This window comes from Polypterus senegalus, chromosome 1, assembly GCF_016835505.1.
Source record: "Polypterus senegalus isolate Bchr_013 chromosome 1, ASM1683550v1, whole genome shotgun sequence".
Lineage (NCBI taxonomy): Eukaryota > Metazoa > Chordata > Cladistia > Polypteriformes > Polypteridae > Polypterus > Polypterus senegalus.
The window spans coordinates 291,951,226-291,968,548 of record NC_053154.1 but is presented as its reverse complement, the minus strand read 5'-3'; the positions used below and the strand labels follow the sequence as shown (position 1 = coordinate 291,968,548).

Here is a 17,323-nt window from a genome sequence, read left to right as displayed (position 1 = left end):
CATTTGAATTTGTTAGTCTTTTACCTAAGTCAATACTCATTTTATTCTCAATGGGATTGTCTAGTGGGCGTCTGTGGTTGCTTTTCAGATGTTCTAATTAATGTTCTAATGGGTCGGTACACAGCTAAGACTTTAAAACAGAATGAAATGTTTGAGATTGGCTTTTCACTCTAGTCTGCCATGCAATCAAATGGATTTAGCATGTAGAAGCAGGCCACTGTCTTAATTTAAGGGTATTTAAACTGCCCATTACAGTAAGCAACCAAATTCACTAAAATTACTGGTTATACAGTGTGTGCAGGGTTAACTTTTTGAAATATCTTAATAGATGGATTAATAAATAATTAAATAATTTGAAAGCTGAAATGATTACCATTAATACACTTTTAGCATAACAGTAATATTTCTCCCTTTCATCCAAAAGTCTTAAGGATAAATATGAAGCAGCAAAAGATTAGATAATGACCATGAAGTACTCCAGTTAATTTTGTCAACAAGCTGTTGTTTTGTTCTTCTGTCCTACCTTACTAGTCCTTCTTAGCTGACATATACGAGGGATGTTCAAAAAGTTACTACACTTTTATATTTTCGTTGGAAACGGTGAACACAGAAGGAGTAGTAATTGGGCATTAAAAAGTTGGTACGACGTTGTGCAAATTGCATCGCAAAGGAAGGTGACTATGTGGAAAAGTAATGTAATCTGTTTTTGACATTCACTTTTTTAACGTCCCTCATATATAATGCCATCAGCAAAAAATGATTTTGGTTGCGCCTGTAGCCACTAATGCACTGCTGCTTTCATATCATCATCTTTCTTTGCCTAGAGGGGGCTGGGCGGTCTTGTGGCCTCGGAACCCCTGCAGATTTTATTTTTTTCTCCAGCCATCTGGAGTTTTTTTTTTTTTTTCTGTCCTCCCTGGCCATCAGACCTTACTTTTATTCGATGTAAATTAGTGTTCCCTAATTCTATTTTCTTATTTATTGTCTTTTTTTCACTTTCTTCATCATGTAAAGCACATCATGAGCTACATCATTTGTATGAAAATGTGCTATATAAATACATGGTGTTGTTGTTCTTCATTCCTCATGGTCGCGGCTTTAACTGGACATCTGCAGTGCTCTGCATCCATCACACTAGTATGGTCATTTTCGAACATTTCAATGCACTCATAGACGACTCTGTGACAGAGAACTTTATCCCTACACTGAGCATTACATGCAGAGAAGAATTTGTTCTCCCAGCACACCTTCTGCCCATAAAAATCTTATGACAGAATGCTGTTCCTCTTTGGTGCAAATTATACATTTCGCAACCATCTTCACCACAGGGTGACAACTCTTATACTAAACTACAAGGGCAGCCGGCTTGCCAGACAGAACGAGTCACATGACACTCTCAGACACGACCAAACACTACTCCTCCCGCCTTCACCATTTCCAACGAAAATATAAAAGTGTGGAAACTTTTTGAACGTCCCTCGTATATGATGTCACCATAGTCTTACACATGTTCAACAGAAGTCAACATTGCCCCAGGTATCTTGGATTCAAATTCCACAACCTGCTGTTATCGGAGTGGGCTCTGCTCACAGGGAAACAGTTTAGAGAGATACTAAATGGGATGTGGCCACCAGTCGCAGATCTGAAAAGTGTGTCTGCTCTCTCCCCAGCAGGGACTTAAACTTTTTTTTTGTGCAAGTTTTATTTGAAACATTTTCTTGGAAATGACACTTCAGACACAATACAGTTCATATAAAAACATTACGTAAACCAGAAGTTCGAAATCTGCAAAGTTCTGGAGTTTCTACATTGTAATGAATGCCAACTTTGATTGCAGTTGGTTAATTTTCTCATGTGTGTTTGTTCACAAAAACACATACAAACGCATGCTAAACACAAATACAATTTGGCAGAAACGGTCAAATCATGCTTGAGGACACTTAAAACAGATAAATCTGTCAAAATACTGATGTGGAAATTTCACCTCCTGCGTAAAACTTTTACTCCTGTCGTGAAACTAAAAAGCAGTTATGGCCAATGTCACATATCTGGCAGGTTATATTACTTCAAATGTATTTTTAACACCTTCAAAGCCATCTATAAGATATTTTCCCACAAATGATCAATGTGGTTTAATGGAAGATTAACCCACATGGAAATCAAGAGTGACAACCTAAAGAACCATCATGCTTGACTGCATATCAACATGAGCTCCTTACAGCAACAACAACATTTATTTCTATAGCATGTTTTCATACAAATGATGTAGCTCAAAGTGTTTTACAAGATGAAGAAAGAAAAACGAAAAAAAAAAAAATTAGGCAATACTAAGCAACAAAGAATAAAGTAAGGTCTGAAGGCCAGGAGGACAGAAAAAACAAAAAATAAAAAAAAGAGGGCTGAAGAAAAAAAACAAAATCTGCAGGGGTTCCGAGACAACAAGACCACCCAGCCCTCACTAGGCATTCTATCTAACATTAATGATCAAAATCAGTCCTCATGGTTTTCAGGCTTCACGTGGAATAACTAGATCTCGATGGTCGTGTAGACATCTGGCTTTCAGTCCATCAGTGCAGGGACTACATGGTGCCTTGATCAGGTGGTGGTGATCAAGTACTTACAAGTACTTTGGTTCATTAAGAGCCATGGCTCCTTGTTCATTGACCTGATGAGAAGTCAAGCAAAATGACACCTTTTATTGGACAATAAAAAGATTACATATGCAAGCTTTTGAGGCAACTCAGGCCCCTTCATCAGGCAAGATGTAATCAGATGGTATAACACCCTGGTACTTCATTGACCTGAGCACATAATCTTAGAAAATAGTGTTTCCACAAACTATGGAACATGTTGGACTATGTTCCTACAACAATTTTCATTTATTGTGTTGGATGGCCAATTGGAAAAGGCACCTGTAAAGAGGAAAGAATGGTTTCAGTCAGGGGCAAACACCACGACGTCTGCAGGGGAAACAAAGAACAATGTGTTAGCAGTGATAATGTAAGATCCCATAACAGCAAAATGTAAATGACTGACCCTGTCAGGATGGGTATTCCTTTACTTCAATAATTTAGTGAAAAAAATGTATTGTGATTATAGAGTGAGACCAAGACAAGTGACGTAGTCGATAACTGGCAAGGTCAAAATGCCAAGAGATTAAAGAATTGGCAACAGAGCCACTCAGAAGATGTCTTTTATTTGCAAACTCAGATAGGGAAATACATCAAATGATGACCTTTTCTCCTGAGGCATCATAATGATAATAGATCACGACCTCTGAGCACCTGCTATTAACAACCATATAATGCATAAATAAATAGGATGGAAAAAACTTTCCAGATAAATTTGGAATATCTCATTTACATATCCTTGGAAAAAACTTAATGATGGGAAAGAATTCCTGGACCTCAAAACCCCTCCAAAATAAAAAAGTATGAAAATGAATACGTAAAAAACTAAATAAGGGAGACCTTCTAACAGGGAGGATGTGTGGGCACACTTTTCTGATATTGTAACAGATGGGTTCAGATTGCTCTTGAATCCCAACATTTCTCATGTGTTGATGCACAGAAGAATGGATTAGATTCTTAACCCTATGTGACTTGTCGGTGCAGTATAAGAAATGGTAGAACGACTGACAGCGGTCTATGGTCTATTGCTAATCCATAGTGAAGAAGAATGGAGTGGTTACTAGACAGGCACACACAGAATAACTTCTTACATAATACACGACCACTGCTGTCCTTTTGTCTGTCCAGGATTCTAAATCACCTGTAGCTCGCAAACCGTTTGAATTGTTGACCTAAAATTTGGTACACATACACTACATGACCTCTACTGTCCACTTTCGGGGTGATGACTTTTATCACTCTTTTTATTTTTATTTTATTTTGTTGTAGAATCAATTCTTGGCAGCGCACAGCAGGGAGGCCGTGTGGCGTATGCATACGGGCATGTTCTCATCCCTACCACCTTCTACCTCTTCATATCTTAAATCACTCTTGACGCAGATTGAACACTTACTGTAAGTGCCAGCTTAAGTGAAAAATTAAGAAAAACACACTAAATAATTGCAACATAAACACTGACTTAAATAGTTTTAACACGAAAAGATGCCAATGAAAGAAGAGAAGAAGTGGCTGCTAGGGTGGAGAAAACAAGAGCTGCTCATGAAGCAGCAAGTGCATCAATCACTGAGCTAACAAATGCTAAACATACAGAGAAAGAGGATGAAAACTAGGAATGGTCAAGTCAAGCGTATTCACTGCACGTTATCGTGCAGAACCCCGTTACTGGTTATTTAATAAATGTATAGAGATTTCTTATTTGGCAATGCCATGTCTTAGAAGGGTGGGCAGGTAATGTAACTCTGACTAGTACCACCTTCATGAATATTTTGTGCGTTGCATGTGATACTGCTAGGGTAGGCTCTAGTCATATATGTACCTGTACTGAACTAATTGGGTTGGTAATATAAATAAATGAATTAATCATTGACTGAATGCTATTAATATGGGCAGCAATAGTGTTTAAGTCATTAATCCATTCTCCCTCACGACTCGAGAATCCTGCTTTGATTACCATCTCTGTATCTCTTTCACATCTGTGCTCGTGTTCTCCTTCTCCACAACAACGCAATACTGGCCTTGTGTATAAGGGAGTGTGATCGACTAGCATGCCATTCAGGGCTGCTTCTAACTCTGCAGCCAAGCATCTGATCCCACTGGGATAGAATCTGGCTCCTCCAAAACATTTTTTAGTAAAAGCACTTTTTGAAAATGAGCGGATGGAGGGATTTTTTTTGCACCCTACATGAAGCATTTCATTCAACTTTAACTGATGTTTCTCTGATTAGATTTCAAAGTGGAATCTTTTTCTCACATTTTGGGTAACTGGAGGTGTCCTGCTTAGCAGGTGCTTGGCCATAAACAGACAGCTCTTGCTTCCACTGTTGTCAGGGTTATAAAATGCTGCCTCTTCATCCTCTGCATTTCCTGATTTTATTAATTGCATTGATACTTTTGGAGTTCAGGGCTCTTTCATTTTTCATCACTGTGCTGTAATAAAAGTCGCAAACTTGCTCTGTTCAGCAGTCTGTAATTGCTTTGTAGTTCAATCCCTTTTATTGGTGGAGTTTCCATTGGGGAATTCTGCTTTCAGAGCCTTAGCACTGTGACTCACATCCCTTATCATAAATCTTAAGCGTGTGCTAAACAAGCATGCCCCCAGGGCTTCCTTGTTGCTGCTTATTACAAGTTCGATAGTCCTTTGTGAGTTGTTCGACTCAAAAGTTTTGCTCCTTTCTTTTATCTTTTCATTTTGTCAAGTATAGGGAAGACATTTAAAGTAAAGTTGTTTGTGCAGTTATGGTTTACTACAGCCTATTAAAATAGCTAAAGTAATCTTGAATGTCCTGTACTTGATTCAGGAAGAGTGAATTACTAGCCAATCGTGGCCGGGGTACATACTGTAGTCTTCATGACTGCATACTCCTAATGGTCTCTACTCTACTTGATCTGTGCGGAAGGACTGGTGAAGGAAGGGGTTTGGCCAAATGTGACTTCATCATCACTCTGAGTTAAATTAGGGAAGGCAGAGTTCAAGGAGGGAACATCAGTGGAGAAGGACATAGAGCAGCACCCATAATTCAAAAACAGCCATTAAATCTACAGTATTACTTCTTTATGTCTGGTCTAAAGTAACAAAAACAAGTGACTTTACAGTTTATATTATGTTTAAAACTGGAAGAAACTACTCGGAAACTCATAAGCATCAAAACTTTCATGTATGCTGTATATTGGGACTATAATGTGTGGTGGTAAACGCAAGACATGTTAATATATTACCAGTCTTCTTTTACACCTAAGAAGACTACTATCGACTGCATCCTGGCACTGAGGGTTCTCATCAACAACAACAACAACAACAACATTTATTTATATAGCACATTTTCATACAAAAAAAATGTAGCTCAAAGTGCTTTACAAAATGAAGAATAGAAAAATAGAAGACACAATAGTCATGGAGTGCAAACGCAAATATTGGCAGAGTTTCTTTGCAGCCTTTGGCGATTTTTGCAAAGCATTCAACTCAGTTGATCGAGCTGCTCTATGGGACATCCTGAGGGTTCGCGGGATCCCCTCGAGGTTGCTGGATATCATGGCCGGCCTGTACACTGGTACTTTGAGTACTGTGCAGAGTGGAGGCAGGACCTCTGCGTTTTTCCTAGTTGATTCTGGGGTTCGTCAGGGGTGTGTTCTTGCACCTACTCTGTTCAATGCGAGTATGGACTGGGTGTTGGGCAAGGTTGTGGGGTCCAGCGGCTGTGGGGCATCTGTTGGTGAAGAAAGATTCACATATCTTGACTTTGCTGATGATGCTGTGATCTTCGCGGAGTCAATGGAGGCTCTGATTGGGGTGCTTGAGAGACTGAGTGAGGAGTCTGAGTGTCTGAGCTTTGAAGTGTCCTGGAAAAAAACCAAGATCCAGGCCTTTAATGACCTCCTGGGCACAGCCATCGGCAGTGTGTCTGTTTGCGTGGAGAGAGTGTCGACTTTGCTGAGAGGTTTACTTACCTTGGTAGTGACATTCATGTCTCTGGTAGACGGATTTGGAGACAATTGGGGGTCATGGGGTCGATTGAAAGGGGTGTGTGGTGCTCCCGATATCTACACAAAAGGACGAAGGTCCAAGTCTTTAGAGTCCTTGTGCTTCCTGTCTTGCTATATGGTTGTAAGACATGGACGCTATTCAGTGACCTGAGACGAAGACTGGATTCCTTTGGTACTGTGTCTCCCCGGAAAATCCTTGGGTACCATTGGTTTGACTTTGTGTCGAATGACATGGAGTCCTGAATGAGGCACATTACCTGCATTGTGAGGGAACGTCAGTTAAGGCATTACAGCCATGTGGCGCGTTTCACAAAGAATGATCCGGTTAATAAGATCCTCATTGCTGGGGACCTGAGTGGCTGGACCAGGCCAAGGGGTCGCCCACATAACACCTGGCTGCGGCAGATAGGGGATCATTTCCGTAGGGTGGGACTGGACCGCGTGTCTGCCTGGGGGGTTGTAAACCGGGATCCAGAGTTGTTTCGTCGTGTAGTGGGTGCGGCAACGCACTGTACCAGTGCATGCTCTCCAACTTGACTTGACTTAACTTGAAACTCTTATTAATTAGTGGAGCTAAGCAGACATGAACTTTTTATCATTGATGTTGCTGAAATTTCCAAAGAAGCAAACATTTGATGTATGACTTTCTCCCATAGGTTCTACCATAAACTCTCAAACACAGTGGACCCACACTAGTTAATAAAAGCTGGCTTTTTGCTGAGGTTAGCACTGTGGTGGCCACAGTGTCCGTCTGGTCTAAGTGTTTGTGCAAATTTTTCTTATTTTCCCTGGTCTATTGCAGTGAACAGTCAAGCACAACCCCAAAATCCCTTATAGTGCATCACTTTAGGGTTACAAGTTTATCTAAGACACACATCTGTGGTTTTTGAGATGAACACCATACTGTCTTGGGGTTCTATACAAAAGCCACTCGGATGGTCAAATAAGAAACAAAGTAAAAATGTAGATATGTGATAGAAATAATCTAATTTGTGCCTCGAAGAATTAAATTTGAGTTAAAAAAGAAAATGACAATCTGACTATTGAAAGCAACTTGATATCCTTTCGTACTTGTAACCAGGAACAGAAAATCCATATTTAAATCTTTGTAAAAAATTGTTGCAAAATGTTTTAAAATATATATTTTTGTGCTAGGATAGCTTGCACTGTCATGACGATCAATAAATGACTTTTTTGTGATAAAGTGTTTATTGGTCAAAAATAATATATGCTGCAACACAGCCCCTTCAGTCACAAGTCAATATCGCTGTGTCAATAATTCAGTGACTGTAACGAGCAGACCAGAAGTCAACGTGCATCTGTCAGATAACAAGCTAAACATTCCAGTCATATCCGCTTTGTCTCTCCATTTCTTATAACTGGAAGCAAACCAGCACATCATTAGAAATGACAGCATCACGTATCTAACATGCATGGTTTCATGTTATTTCTATAAAAGTAGTGGTGCATTGTTTTTTGTAAATCCATTTGCATTACCCAAACTCTGAATTTTTGTATCTGGTCAATCACTAATTTTTTTTAATTGGATGACCAATAATGAATACGATTCTAAAATTACACAGCAGCATTAGACTGTAAATATACAGTGGAGTCAGAAACTACTCAGATCCCTTCAGTTTGTTTAAACAATTTGCTGTGTTACAGCTTTGTGCTAAAATATTAATTAATTCATTATTAATGTAGACAAGTCAGAGCACAGGAAGGTTGTGGAGGACTTCATCTTGTGGTACAAGGCCAACAACCTGCAAATCAACATCGGCAGGGCAAAAGAGCTGGTGGTGGACTTCTTTCAGGCAAAGGAGTCTCTGAGGCCAGTCACCATTCAGGGGGAGGACGTGGAAGTGGTGCAGTGCTGCATATACCTGGGGGTGTACATGAACAACAAACAGGACTAGTGTGACAACTCCAAGCCAACTTCCATGTGTCTTATACTGAGGAAAGGCTTCTCTCTGGCTACTCTACCATAAAGCCTAGATGACTTAAATAAATTTAAATAATTTTAGCATATGACTGCAACACAGCAACATGTGAAAAAACTGGAACACTTCTGAATCCTGTACTTTTAACATAAGAAACAGTGATGTAGGCTTACAAGGTTTTCACAATGCAAATACTATAAAACATACAATAAATCCATAAGGCAGAGTAATGAGTTCATTTTTAAGTTAAGGAATATGGATGATAGGGACAAGTAAAACCCATCCTTTAATTTAAAATAAATTCCAAGGAGGTTAAAGTTTTAAATAAGTTGATCATCTCTTACAAGAAATGTTACTTAAAAAAATAAAGTAAAATAAGGAGGGTAATGACCACAAAGTGTAATCTAATTGAAAAAAAACAACAGATGAAAACACAACCATATCATCATTTTGGGCTGTCACAACTAATGTAGAACAAACATCTCACTTTTGATTCCTCTCTCTTTTTTTAAAAGATTCAATTAGCTAATTTCTTCCCAGTGGGAGGAACGTCCCGTGTTCTCAACCAGCCAGGACGCCCTTGAGGTGAAAGGACAGGGGGAGACAGCTTACATAGTCCTTTGTCTCCTCCAGGTGGCTAGATGGCAGCGAGCCCAGAAGGCATATCGGGTATTGTAGTCCTGGAGGACAGCCTTGTTGGGTCCCGTGGGGGCTGCCAGTGGGAGCTGCAGAATTTGGGAGTCTCTACTCCACAGGGCTCCAACCTCACCAGGAAATGCTTTGAGGCTGCAGCCTAATGTCACTGGAAGCACTCCCATATAACGGATTAGATAAAAGGAGCTGCCCGGCTCACATGGACGACCCAGAGCTGGGAGGGAGGTGGATAATGCATGACGAGGAGGAGTGGAGGAGGCAGTGACCAGTGAGAGAAGGAAGAAAAGAGTTGTGCTATATGGTGTTGTATTGTATTTGTGGCTGTTGTGGCAAGAAATGTATGCTATGGAAGAGTTTCCCACAATTAAAGACTCTTTGTGTTTTAACCTGTGTCCGTACCTGCTTGTGTTGGGTGTTTGAGGAGCTGGGGCACTGCCAAGTGTCCACACCAACAGTTGACCTCTTGTAAAATTGACTATAATTTCACTGTGTTTGCAGCTTTAAAGCTCCCACCAGTGATTACTTTCTGGGTCCATGCTATAACTGCTTCATGAGGACGGAGGTTGCTCTCTGGAATTCTTGGGACTGTCCTCCTAGAACTCCCAGTATTCATGCTAAATGTTCCTGAAGTCTTGAGGCTCAACATACACTGAAGGGGTTAGGAAATCACAGGTAACATATTCACTTTAATGAATAGCAGGAGGTCATGTTAACAACTGACTGAGGGTACTGAGGGTATAAATATGAAGTCCCCCAGGGTGGTATTCCTGTCTATACCCTGGTATACTTTGAGCATTCTTCACAAACAAAATAACTTATGCATTTCACTTGTATTCCAGCTATGCTCCTTTTTCAGGTTTATCTGTTGGTGTTGTAGCTTTCTTGCTTACAGTATGTCATGTGCCTGACATAAGGCTGTCCCTCTTTTCTACACTGAATGAATAACAGGTGCCTCTGTTCAGAATGAGATCATCTTCTACCTGCAGAAAAGAGTCTGAAGGAACTATGTGTAAGAACTCAGTAGTGGAGCCAGCTGCAAGGACTTGTTGGTGGAGGTAAGTGAAGCTGTCAGATGGAAAAGAAAGACCTTCCATGGCATATTAGCAAGAGAGTCCCAAGATATGACTAAGAAATACCAGGAGGACAAAAAGGCAGAAACTACAGTAGCGGGCCAAATCTCGGTTCCACACATAAGTGAAGTTTGGTGAGGTAATAGACTGACTTTTGGAGGGCCTTGAATATGTTCTGGCAAAACATTTGATAAATCATGAAGATTTGGAAGGATGTCGATCTCAATTGAGGATACCATTAAGATGTGGAAACAGTTCTCTGGGGAACTTCTAAGTCTTTTGGATATGCCTGCATTGGAAAAGGTGACTATAGAAGCTTTCTTTGGGATTTGACCCATTTCTGTAAGTAAGGTCACTGCAGTTATTCAAATGTTCTGCATTGGCAAGGTTACATAGGTGAAAGAGATCTGACTAGAAATGTAGAAACCAATGGATACAATGAGATTTTTTCTAACACAACTCTTCAGTGTTGTATAGAAGGCAAGGACAAGGCCTTGGAAATGGCCAACTGGGGCAGTGGTCTCCATTGTTGGGAGAACAAGAGGAAGCATTCAAATTCCCTAAGGATCACACTCACTCTACTTTTCAAAGACCTATGCAGTTGTGATGAAATGCAGTGGCTGAACATCACATTGAGTTGGAAAAGTGTGGATTTTGTGTTGGCTATGAAAGAGTGAACCAACTCTTTGTCTTTTCAGAGATACTTTCAGGGTCATCAGATTTTCACAATGTTGTTTATATGTTCTTTTTGGACACACAAACACTTTATGGCAATGTACCCTTGGTATCCTGTGGAAAGTGGTAACACAGTATGGAGTTCCCAGACAACTGGTGAATGTCATTTGGTGTCTGCATTTTCATATATTTGGTTGTAAGCCTAGAATGTTCAAGGTGGTCTAAAGGGTGCTACTTGAATTAATTCCTGTTCATGATTTTCACTGACAGGATATCAAGACACATCCAGTTTAGAAAAAGTTTGTATCTCTGCTGTCTACAGATTATGATGTCCACATGGTCTCATCAGACTGCGATCTGAGGTGCATGCTGGAAGTGTTTTGCAGCTATGAAATGAAAATTAGCACCTCCAAATATGAAGTTGTGGTCCTCTCCCAGGAAAAAATGATTTATTCCCTCCAGGCAAGGGGTGAGCATCTGCTCCATGTGAAATGGTACAAGTACCTTCACAAGTTAGACTCCTAACTCAGTGCAGTGGCAACAGATTTGCAAACTATTATGCCTCACACTGGGAAAGGCAAACAGAAAAAGGGAAGTGACGTAGACAGAAAATGTTCAATAAGCCGAATGTTGTAACCAAGGGTCAAGCCTATCTTTTGCTTAATCAAAAATCATATGACAAAAATCAAAGTAAGAAACAGATGCCAAAAATCAGGAACCATGAAATTTAAATAGCACCACTATACACAGACGTGTTTTTTATTTTTTTGTTTTTTGGTTGGTTGGTTGGTTGGTTATCTACAAAACTTGGATATTGCTCCATCTAACATGCAGATCTTTATAGTGGTGCTTCAAATATGTCAATCACACAACCTAAGGGACTAGTCTCTGTTACAGCTGCCATCACCCTTTGACGAGCCATAAAATGGCACCGCAGGAAACAATCTGGAGATGAAGATGACACAAAATCATTCTTAATAACTGATTACAAGAAATGATAGAATATGAATCTATGTCATAAAAAAGTATAATGGGGTTTGCAAATTGAGAACAGAACTAAAGACAACGAAATAAAAAAATTTAAGCACCCCAAATGAAGACACAAACAATTTACCAGGCTGTAGTGGTGAAGTGGGAGCTTAGTCCACAGACAAAGCTATTGATTATTTGCTATTTCTCCATCTCCATCCTCATTTAATGCTGTGTAGCGACTGAAAGGACAATGAGTTTTCGGTTCTAGGTTGCTGTTATAACTCTATGACAGGATGAGGAGATTGGTAATACCTGAAGACATCAAAGTAAAAGAAATGATTCTCTAGATTGAATGGAGCCAGTTCAGATAGTTTGGGTATAGATAGTAATTAGAATTCACTCTGGATGTCTCCCTTGGGAGGCATAAAAGGCATTTCCAACTGGGAAAGACTGAGGAGTGCAGCCATGATATGCTGGAGGTATTATATTAATCAGCTGTCCTGGAGCCATCTTGGCAGCCCATCTAGGCTGGAAAAATTTGCTAGGGATAGGGAGGCCTGGGGCGGCACGGTTGCACGGTGGTAGCACTGCTGCCTTGCAGTTTAGAGACCCGGGTTTGCTTCCCAGGTCCTCCCTGCGTGGAGTTTGCATATTGGGTTTCCTCCGGGTACTCCGGTTTCCTCCCACAGTCCAAAGACATGCAGGTTAGGTGCATTGGCAATCCTAAATTGTCCCTAGTGTGTGTTTGGTGTGTGGGTGTGTGACTGCGCCCAGCGGTGGGCCCTGTGTTGGCTGCAAACCCCCATGAGCCTGTAGTTAGGATATAGAGGGTTGGATAATGGATGGATGGACAGGGGGGCCTGATCAGCCCAGCTCAATGCAATCACGTCCCTCCTTTAGGAAGAGTGGAACAAAAACGATGACAATCATCATGACAATTGAATTAGACTACACAAACAATCTGCATTATAAGAGAAGAGAAAAGGGCTGTGTCTGAACTTTTCATTTACATACCGAGGAGGAAAGAAGCTTCAAAGACAGACATGGAGCTTGGGGAGCTCTGGGAAAAGAATGCCACAGAGCAGAACAAACAATTTCTTATTTGCATATTGAGATCAGCTTTCTGGAAGATAAATTGTTACGATCATTTTGAAATAATTTCAAATAACGGACTTGGTCTCTGACATCTAATGTTGTTGGGTATACCCAGCATTATTTTATGGCTTGAAATGTGGGATGACTGAGTAAAACAACATTCTGAGGCACTTCAAGAGTAATTCATCTCTGTCTAAGCAACATTAATTATTCTAAGGTTTACAGTGCTATCATGTTATTTAAGTGGAAGGTCATGTTTAGTCTTTACATTTTATCAGAAAAATACTACTTTTTAAAGTTATTCTGTGCACTTGTTTTCTTATGCACGCTTACAATCTGTTTTGTAAAAAGACCTTAATTAAGATAATCAAGGAATATTTCTGCTTGCATTAAGCTGAAGTGAACTGCTGTTTTAACACTCGCAACATAAACTGATTTAAACCACAGATGGCATTTATGTGACGGTCAGGGTTGGTTCCATAGTCCTTGGAAGCTTGAACTTGGGACCATCAATAATGAAACAGAGGATGAGTCGAGCAAATGAAGACACACACAGTCAGCATGATTAGGCATAAGTGCTTTTATTTACAAGAATAAAATGTCCAAAATGCAGTGCTTCAACAAATAATTCATAAAAAGCGTGAAAAACTGTGAGCTAAAAATCAATAAGTAATCCAGTGATAAAACCCGAATAAACTATACAGTCATTGGATCCATCCTCTTCTCCTACCTGAGCCCAGCAAATCTTTCACCATCTGTCTCTCAAGCTCACCTAACAGGCTGCTCCGCCAGTGGAGATGCCATCAGCTGCAGTCCTCACTTCCAGTTCCGATCCTGGCTACCTCTCTGGATCGCTCAGAGCCGGTTGTCCTTTTCACTTCTACCACACTCTCCTAAAGTGTCTTTGAGATTCCTAGGAAGGACACTACTACTAACCACTATTATACCCGCTCCATCATAAACTCAGCAGGGAATAGCCCACTCATGGAGCACCAATCACTCTCTCCTCCATGGTGCTGCCAACTGTTCTGCCTCTACTCCGTCATATTGGCTCAGGTACTCGATACTGCATTCAGTTTTTATCGATGTTTTTCTATTCATTTCTTTCTTTCTTTCTTTTTTGTCTCTCCACTCTCTTTTCTTTGTGCAGGTTGCCTTTTGATCCCTAGTTGGGCGCAACATCTCAATCACAATTTAATACGATGATTGTAACAGTAAAAGTTAAAGAAAGTGAAATATGCAAGCTATGAGAGGCAGATGAAAGGAGCTCTCCAGGCATGGATTAGTAAGCAAATACATATCCATCCATCCATTTTCCAACCCGCTGAATCCAAATACAGGGTCACGGGGGTCTGCTGGAGCCAATCCCAGCCAACACAGGGCACAAGGCAGGAACCAATCCTGGGCAGCGTGCCAACCCACCGCAGGACACACACAAACGGGCCAATTTAGAATCGCCAATCCACCTAACCTGCATGTCTTTGGATTGTGGGAGAAAACCCACGCAGACACAGGGAGAACATGCAAACTCTACACAGGGAGGACCCGGGAAGCGAACCTGGGTCTCCTAACTGCGAGGCAGCAGCGCTACCACTGTGCCACCGTGCCGTCCAAGCAAATAGATATCTACGCTAAAAACAAGCTCAAACCTGCTGATTATAAAGATTTAATTTTTCAATGACACTGTATGTTTTCAGCAAAGGGTCAGAAAGACTTGCTATCCATCACTGTCTGTTGAAACTAATCATTTTTAGCTTGAGACTTCAAAAAATTATTCTTCAGAAATATTAAATACAGTTACCTATATCAACCTTTTTGTTGATGTCAATAAGCAATGAAAAAAAACTTTCAAGACAGTTGATTGAGCCCTGGGACATACCGGAATATTACCCCATGCGCCCATTTCCAAACCTTTTTGCATTGTTTATTTCCAGATTTTAAAAATTGTTTCATTTTTTGTTGTTTCATTTTGGTTGTGCATTGACACACATAAAATTACACATTAATGTGGAATCCACAAACATTGTGGCTATGCTTTGTTGTGCTCTGGTATCACTGCCACCAATGGAGCACAACACGTCTGGCTCTGAAAATCCCCTGGTCTGATGTTAAATTTCATTAACTTGCCCTCAACATTTTAGTGTTCTTGGTTTGGACCCTTATTTGCAGAGAGTTTCGACTCTTCACATTGAAATAGAGCAGGTATTCCTGGCATTAAACCCAGCAGTGTTTCTGCCTACGATTCTGCCTAACATTTGAGTATTTAACCTCAATCACTTAGAAAATTAAATCAGCAATTCAGATGGCCTGGAAGAAAAATGTATTGCTTTTGGTGCTCTTTTTCTTCCTTGCCTGGTGTGTGGCAATAATTTGGGACTTTTCTTTTGATCTTATTTAACAGTGGCTTTTGGGGTCTGCTTCTCTGACTTGTTGTTTTAACCTGTGTCTCAGTTTGAAAAGAGCTGCAGCTGTATGCCTTTAGCATTGTTTCTACGATATGCTGAGGATTATTTACAGTGCGGGATGTTATGTCTAAATGTAGTTCCATACTCTAGTACTTAATCTCATAGGATAACAATAGACTGCACTCAGGAGCAGTGGATCAAAAACAGTAATACTTCTAGGGACAAAGGCAGAATTATAGCTTATTAAAGAAGGTTTAGTACTCTCACTGTGGAGTTACAGTTCAATAGACAATCCAAAAAGCCCAGTTAAAAAGGCAGCATTATACACTCACCTAAAGGATTATTAGGAACACCATACTAATATGGTGTTTGACCCCCTTTCTCCTTCAGAACTGCCTTAATTCTACGTGGCATTGATTCAACAAGGTGCTGAAAGCATTCTTTAGAAATGTTGGCCCATATTGATAGGATAGCATCTTGCAGTTGATGAAGATTTGTGGGATGCACATCCAGGGCACGAAGCTCCCGTTCCACCACATCCCAAAGATGCTCTATTGGGTTGAGATCTGGTGACTGTGGGGGCCATTTTAGTACAGTGAACTCATTGTCATGTTCAAGAAACCAATTTGAAATGATTCGAGCTTTGTGACATGGTGCATTATCCTGCTGGAAGTAGCCATCAGAGGATGGGTACATGGTGATCATGAAGGGATGGACATGGTCAGAAACAATGCTCAGGTAGCCCGTGGCATTTAAACGATGCCCAATTGGCACTAAGGGGCCTAAAGTGTGCCAAGAAAACATCCCCCACACCATTATGCCACCACCACCAGCCTGCACAGTGGTAACAAGGCATGATGGATCCATGTTCTCATTCTGTTTACGCCAAATTCTGACTCTACCATTTGAATGTCTCAACAGAAATCGAGACTCATCAGACCAGGCAACATTTTTCCAGTCTTCAACTGTCCAATTTTGGTGAGCTCGTGCAAATTGTAGTCTCTTTTTCCTATTTGTAGTGGAGATGAGTGGTACCCGGTGGGGTCTTCTGCTGTTGTAGCCCATCCGCCTCAAGCTTGTGCGTGTTGTGGCTTCACAAATGCTTTGCTGCATACCTCGGTTGTAACGAGTGGTTATTTCAGTCAAAGTTGCTCTTCTATCAGCTTGAATCAGTCGGCCCATTCTCCTCTGACCTCTAGCATCAACAAGGCATTTTCGCCCACAGGACTGCCGTATACTGGATGTTTTTCCCTTTTCACACCATTCTTTGTAAACCCTAGAAATGGTTGTGCGTGAAAATCCCAGTAACTGAGCAGATTGTGAAATACTCAGACCTGCCCGTCGGGCACCAACAACCATGCCACGCTCAAAATTGCTTAAATCACCTTTCTTTCCCATTCTGACATTCAGTTTGGAGTTCAGGAGATTGTCTTGACCAGGACCACACCCCTAAATGCATTGAAGCAACTGCCATGTGATTGGTTGATTAGATAATTGCATTAATGATAAATTGAACAGGTGTTCCTAATAATCCTTTAGGTGAGTGTATATATTATATATATATTGTCACACAGGCGCGCTTGGGAGGCAGTCTAAGGGATTAATTGGGAATGAAACACAGAAACGGGGGCTGTTAAGTGGTGCCAAAGCTTTTCTTTCCTTTTCCCTTGACCAACAGAAGGAAAGCCCCCCTAAGACTCTGCCTACTTCCAGTCCTTTGCCTACCTACAAGAACTCATTTCCTTCCATGATCCCACCTCTTCCTGTCTTCTTTCTACAGGGTGGCCCATAAAAAAGTAGCCCGCCTCCCTGGCGAAAAAAGGCGCCCTTCCATAAAGAAAGAAAGAACTTGAAATGCAAAAATCTTTACTCACTCTTTACAGAAAGTGCTGAAAATGATC

At 40.7% G+C, this 17,323-nt stretch overlaps 1 protein-coding gene across 3 annotated transcripts in view; it reads right to left on the bottom strand.

Annotated features, from left to right (window-relative positions):
* The window catches only part of LOC120543437 (VPS10 domain-containing receptor SorCS1), a 1,156,507-nt gene that overhangs the window by 262,483 nt on the left and 876,701 nt on the right, over window positions 1-17,323 (bottom strand). The window lies entirely within an intron of this gene.